A 6,158-nucleotide genomic window follows, 5' to 3' on the forward strand; every position below is an offset into this window, starting at 1 on the left:
AATGCCCCATTGTTGCAGTTACATAACCTTTAGTCTGAGGGAAAGTCTTCTTCACTTTCCAAAAGAATCCTAAGGAAGATGGACCACTTTTTCCCTCCGGTCGTTGTCTACAGATATGACACCCAGCTCTGTGGCAGTCGACTTACCACCAGTCTGAAGAAGATACTGTATAGATGAGGGCAGAGCGGAGAACGTCCAGTTACGTGTTTCTATGTTTTAAAGTTCTTATTTTTAAAACAATTCTTATTTTTAAAGCCAGTTTTAGTTGGAGACTAAGTGATACACTCTCCTAAATCTAACCCTGAAACTCAAGCCACGGTCCTCAGTAGAAGGGACTACAATAGAAGAGCCAATAAAAATAAAAAGCATGTGTTTTTATTAGCCCCTGTGATTACCTGGGGCTTTGGAGCACCAGTTGGCAGCAGCAATGGTACCACAGCTTCTGCCACTATGGGAGGCGAGGTCACCAGCTGTGGCCACAAACTAGGAAGGCATCCTTAACTTCAGACATCAGCAGCTTGGCCGTTAGGCGTCGGTAGCTTTGATGCAGATGTTTGTAGGGAAGGAAAAAGTTTTCCTCTATCCTCTTAGATTATGTATCTGCGGCCTGTGAATTAAACTGACAAAAGACAGATTAACAGGAAAAAAGGTATAACAATTTCTATTGATGTTAGTGTTTTTATGTGCATGGGGGCTTCACAGGAAAGAAGTGAAAATCCAAAGAAGTGATTAGGCTCAGGGGCTTATGTACCGTTTTAACAAAGGGCCATAAATTGTAAGAAAGTGACTAGGAAACACATGGGGGAAACTAATGGTTGATAAGGGTTATTTAGTAAAGTTTGTGTCTGCAGACTCATCTTGGTGCCGCCTTGTCCCAGGTAATAACAGTCATCCTCCTCTTGCTGGTCCGGGAGAGGGGGACACTGTCACAGGAGGAATTTATGCCCTGATTTTCAGCAGGCAGGGGGAGGGCAGAGAGCTTCTCCTGTGTCTGACTTTTCTCAATTGCCTTCAAATCAAAATAATCCTCATAGCATAGTGGCATATGGTGGGATGGCATATTCTGATCCCCTTCACCTTGCCGGGCGTCTGTGAGAGCAGCAATGACACGCCCTTTGTGGGCACCAGCTGCCATCTTCCCTTGAGGCAGAACCACGACAGCAGCAAGAGACGTATTACGGGACATTTGTCTGCATTTAACAGAAACTCAACCTGAACTATCTTACACAAAAAGGGAATTTATTGAAAGGAGGCAAAAAACTGTCACAGAATCCAATGGCGGGGTATAGCCGGCTGGGCCAAAGGGACAGAGCTGGGGTGTGCATGTGGAGAATCGGGAGTCGTCTCTATCTCCCCTCTCTGCTTGTCTCTGGATGTCTGCTCCATTCCTCTCCCTCTGTGTCTCCGCACCTGCTTTCTCTCTTCACCAGCCCCCAAGGCAGAAAATGCCCGCCTCTGACACTCCCAACTTCTCACACTTCGTCCAGCCACACAGAGAGATGTTTCTCTCATTTCTTGGCTCTGTTCCAGTTCTGAGAGTTCCCCAGAAGTTATCGCATGGATCCACTTGGGTCTGCTACTGGCCCCATCAGCTGCATCCAGGGAGCAGGGTCTCACCTGAGGAACACGGAGGCCCACTGCGCCACACAGATGAGAAGGGGAAGGTCAATTCCTAGACCAGGTCCTCCTTGGAAACCAAAGAGTACCACTACCCCAACTCCCAAGGAGCTGTGATAGGAAAGACGACCAGTGCTGGGTGACCTAGAGACCCACTTTGCAGATCACACATGACACTTCAACCAGCAACTCCTAAAACCACTGGAAGGGACTGACAGGATTTTGAGGTTCGTGTGGAGCTGCTACAGCTAGAGACTGGAGACATGGACGTGGGCGACACCACCGCTTTATTCTTACCTTCTGACTTGTGTGCTCAGGAAGGAAATATGTATTCTGGCAAGAAGTGGCCGTCAGATTCCCCCACTGTCCTTACCACCATCACTTAGAAACGACTCCTTCCCTTCACCTTCCTTGAGATCCTGTTATAGGCTGATACACAGCAACAGGAACGCTGTGCCAAAACTGCCTGCAGTGAGCACACTTTCCTTCTTCACCATATTGGACATAAATGGGGAGACTTGAAAGGCAGCATGTTAGTGGAAAATGCAGACTTCAGAGCCAGAAATACTCATTTAAAAATTTTTTTTGAAGTAATTATAGACACAGAAAAAAATCACAACAGTAGTGCGGAGTTCTCATTTATCCCTCACCCAGTTTAACCTCTTACATGACTATCGAACGATGATCAAACTCAGGAAGTTAACGTTGGCACCACACTATCAGCCAAACTACAGACCTCGTTTGAATTTCACCAGTTTTTCTACCAGTGACTTTTCTCTTCCAGGATCCTATTCAGGACCCCACGTTGCATATAGTTATTTCTCCTGAGGCATCTCCAATCTGTAACCACCTCTCAGTTTTTCCTTGTTTTTTGTAAAAAACAAGTCTTTTCTTTGCTCTTTTGAAGATCAGATATTTTGTAGAATCTGCCTCAATTTGAGTTAGTCTTGGGATCTTACGATTTTGGCAGAAATGACGTTGTGTCCTTCTGAGCGCGTCGTGTGCCGAGACTCCTGGCCCTGCTAGACAGTATTAACTGCCCTCACTCGGTGAAGGTGGGGTCTGCTTGGGACTCCCCACTACAGTCACTATTCAGGGAGCCTTGTAAGGTTGTGGTTAATAAATATGTTGGAGGAGATACTTTCAGACTGTGCAAATCCTGTTTATCGTCAAACTTCTGCCCACTAATTTGAGCACCCGTCCATGGATCCACTGCAACGGTTATTACTATGGTGTTTACCTAGTGGCAATTCTCTATTTGCCCCTTTCTGTCTACATTTAGCAGCTGTAATTCTACTGTAAGGAAGACCTGTCCTGCTTCCCCCATTTATTTACTAATTGATTATTTATATCAGTATGGACTCACGGATACTGATTTTATTCTATGGGTTACAATCCAATACTACTGTTATTGATTTTTCTTTTTTTTGCTCACGTTATCACCGTTTGGCCATTGGGAACTCCTTTGGGTGGGCTACTGACTTAGATCTTATTTTGCATCTAAGATTTGCCATTTGCTAGCTGTGTGACATTAAGCAGCAATGCTGTAAAGGTTTCTAAAGTAAACCTTGCACATTGTGTGTAATAACAGGTGTGTGGAGGGTGTGGATCAACTCAAACAGTGAGTAAAGAGGGTAGCATGGTGCTTGCAACAAAGGTCACTCAATGAGATTTAATGCAGCCCCTCCAACAAACACCAGTGCGGGACAGGTGTTTACCCTGGAGAAGGAGTCTGAGCACAGGCTGTGTGCGGGGATGAGGGTAGAGCCCTCAGACTCCACCGTGCTCCGAGGGGGAGCCTCCAGGGTTCCTGCAAAGAGTCCATCTCACCGTCGAGGAGCTGGAGGAAGAAACGACTATCACTGAAGTATCTTCCTCAAGGGTGACTTTTTTTGTCAATTCTTATACTAAGTTCTTGAAAGTGAGATTCTGCTTTTATTTTTAAAGTAAAACTCCTTCTTAGACAAGAAAAGAACGGTAACTTTTGAAGCGTGATCTTGTGATCCTTCCAGTTGGATCGGTAGACAATTTTCTAAATCGTTTGTTGCTATTTCTGTTGTTTTAAGGGAGATGCTTGCAAGAACAGCTTTCTCTGATGACTTATCTCCTTAGGCTTGTTGAGAAGTAGGAGGTGTGGGTAAGCCCAGCCCTACCGTGTTTTCAAAACATGCTTGGAAAACAATTAGGGTGTTCCAGGGCCCACTTGATCTGCCAAGAGGGTTGTAGTGGGTTGAATTGTGGTTGATCCTTAAAAAAGCTAACCTCTGATGCCTATGAATGTGACCTTGTTTGACAAAAGGGTCTGTGCAGACGGAATGAAGTAAAGAATCTCGAGATGAGACCATCCTGATTAACTGGGTGTGCCCTAAATCCAATGACAAGTGTCCATATAAGAAAGAGAAAGACACAGAGAGGGGAAGAGAAACATAGTGAAGTATTCCTTCCTGGAAAGATGGAGGCAGAGATTGCAGTGATGTGTCTACAAGACATGGAAAGCCAAAGATTGCTGGCAACCACCAGAAATAGGAGGAAAACACAGAATGGGTTCTTTCTTGGACCCTCCAGAAGGAACCAATCCTGCCATCAATCTGATTTCAGACTTCTGGTCTCCAAACTGTGAGAAAATAAATTTCTGTTGTTTTAAACCACCAAGTTTGTGGTAATTCATTACAGCAGCACTAGTGACTTCTAAGGCACTTTGGAGGGCAGGGAGGCCTTTTTCTAAATTACACAAAAATCTGTGTAGAACTAGCAGCGGCCTGGATCCCCTCACTGTGTGACTGACCCCCACCTCCAGGATCATTGCTCGTCACTCTCTCTTCACCCCCTAGTCCCTTCGCTAAGTCCTATTTGCCGAGGACTTAAAATTCAAAATTCAGCTCAGGAAACTCACCTGCTGGGAAGTGTCCCTGAGAGACGCTTGCCTGCCTCTCATCTAGGCTATGCTTCCCCTAAGTGCCCTGTCATAGGTTTATGACATCATGCCGTGTCCTCTGTTTGCTTGGCTGGCCTCCCCTGCAGTCTGCAAGCTCCGTATGGGGCAGTGTGAATGCTCTGGTAATAAATAAAATTAATGCCGTGTATTTAAAATGTGTTTATAGACCTATTCCTCAGTCGGCTGTGATGATTTAATTCCCGCGGTAGAGGCGAGAATGCACATGGCATCACTCTAAAAATACAGGCTCCAGAGTCAAACTACGTGGTCTGGACCCACCTTTGCCAGGTCCGTCTCTGGCGGGTTATGTTTCAGAGCTGGCCACAGCGTTCTCCTCCTTCATGCCCGTCTTATAAAGGGGTGGGACGCTAGCCTCATCAAGGTGTGTGTGTGGGGAGTTCTCCCCTTAAATCTGGACAGGGCTGGAATTGTAGAAGTGAAACTGTGTGACTTCCAAGACTGGTCTTAAAAGGCACACATGGACTATTACTCAGCAACGAGAAAACCAAACTATTGATACGTGCACAGTCGGATGGATCTGAAGAGCATTAGGCACAGAGAAAAAAGCCAGTCTCAGAAGGTGACATACATATGATTCCATTTATATGAGATTCTTGAAATGATTAAAGTGTAAAGATGGAGAATAGGGGAGTGGTCGCCAGAGGACAGCGTGGGGTGGGTGCTCCTGTACAGGGATAGCACGAGAGGCCCTTAGTGGAAGTTTTGTCTGTTGTGTGGTGAATATATGCTTCCTAACACGGAATCAAATTGCACAGAACACACACACACACACAGATGGGTGCATGTAAAAACTGATAAAAAGGAATAAGTTCATAGTCTAGTTAACAGTGTTGTGCAAATGTCAGTTTCCTGGTGATGATTCTGGTCTACAGCTATAGAAGATCTCATCGATGAGGGACGCTGAAGGAAGGTTCTTAGGACTCTGTTACTATATTTGCAACTTCCTGTTAGTCAATAATTAACTCAAATAAAAATAAAAACAATAAAATTTGCTTTGTTTTTCTAAAAAAAGGCAACACAGCTTTTACCTGTCCTCTTGGACCCAGTTGTGGTGCTCCGGGGAGGTCCAGGCCACGTGGAGAGGTCGTGTGTGGAGTTCTGGATGACAGTCCTACCTGGGGTCCCCACCAACAGACACATGAGTGAGGAAACATTCAAGGTGACCCCAGCCACAGCTGCCATCCGATGGCAACGCGGCAGACTGAGCTAGAATCGCCGAGCACTGCCTGGCTGAGCCCAGGCAACCTCTGGAATCGTGAGAGGCGACAGTGACATAACTGTTGTTAAGGCACCAAGTTCTGAGATAATTCATTATGCAACAGAGGATGACCAGAACACCATCTGTGTGACCTGCGCACCTCTGTGCTATTTATGAAATGAAGAAATAGCAGTGCCTGCACCACAGGTTATTGTGAGCAGAAACAAGCGGTTCAGGGGAGACCCCGGGGCAGAGCTTAGACGAGGTGGATAAGCATTAGCTACTGTTGTCACTACTGTGAATCCAAACAGAACAGCCCGTTTAGCTCTGAGTTGATTCCAAAATGACACTGAATGCCTTGACCCCTCTTCTCCCCAGAGACAGAAT

Source organism: Diceros bicornis, chromosome 10 (assembly GCF_020826845.1).
Source record: "Diceros bicornis minor isolate mBicDic1 chromosome 10, mDicBic1.mat.cur, whole genome shotgun sequence".
NCBI lineage: Eukaryota > Metazoa > Chordata > Mammalia > Perissodactyla > Rhinocerotidae > Diceros > Diceros bicornis.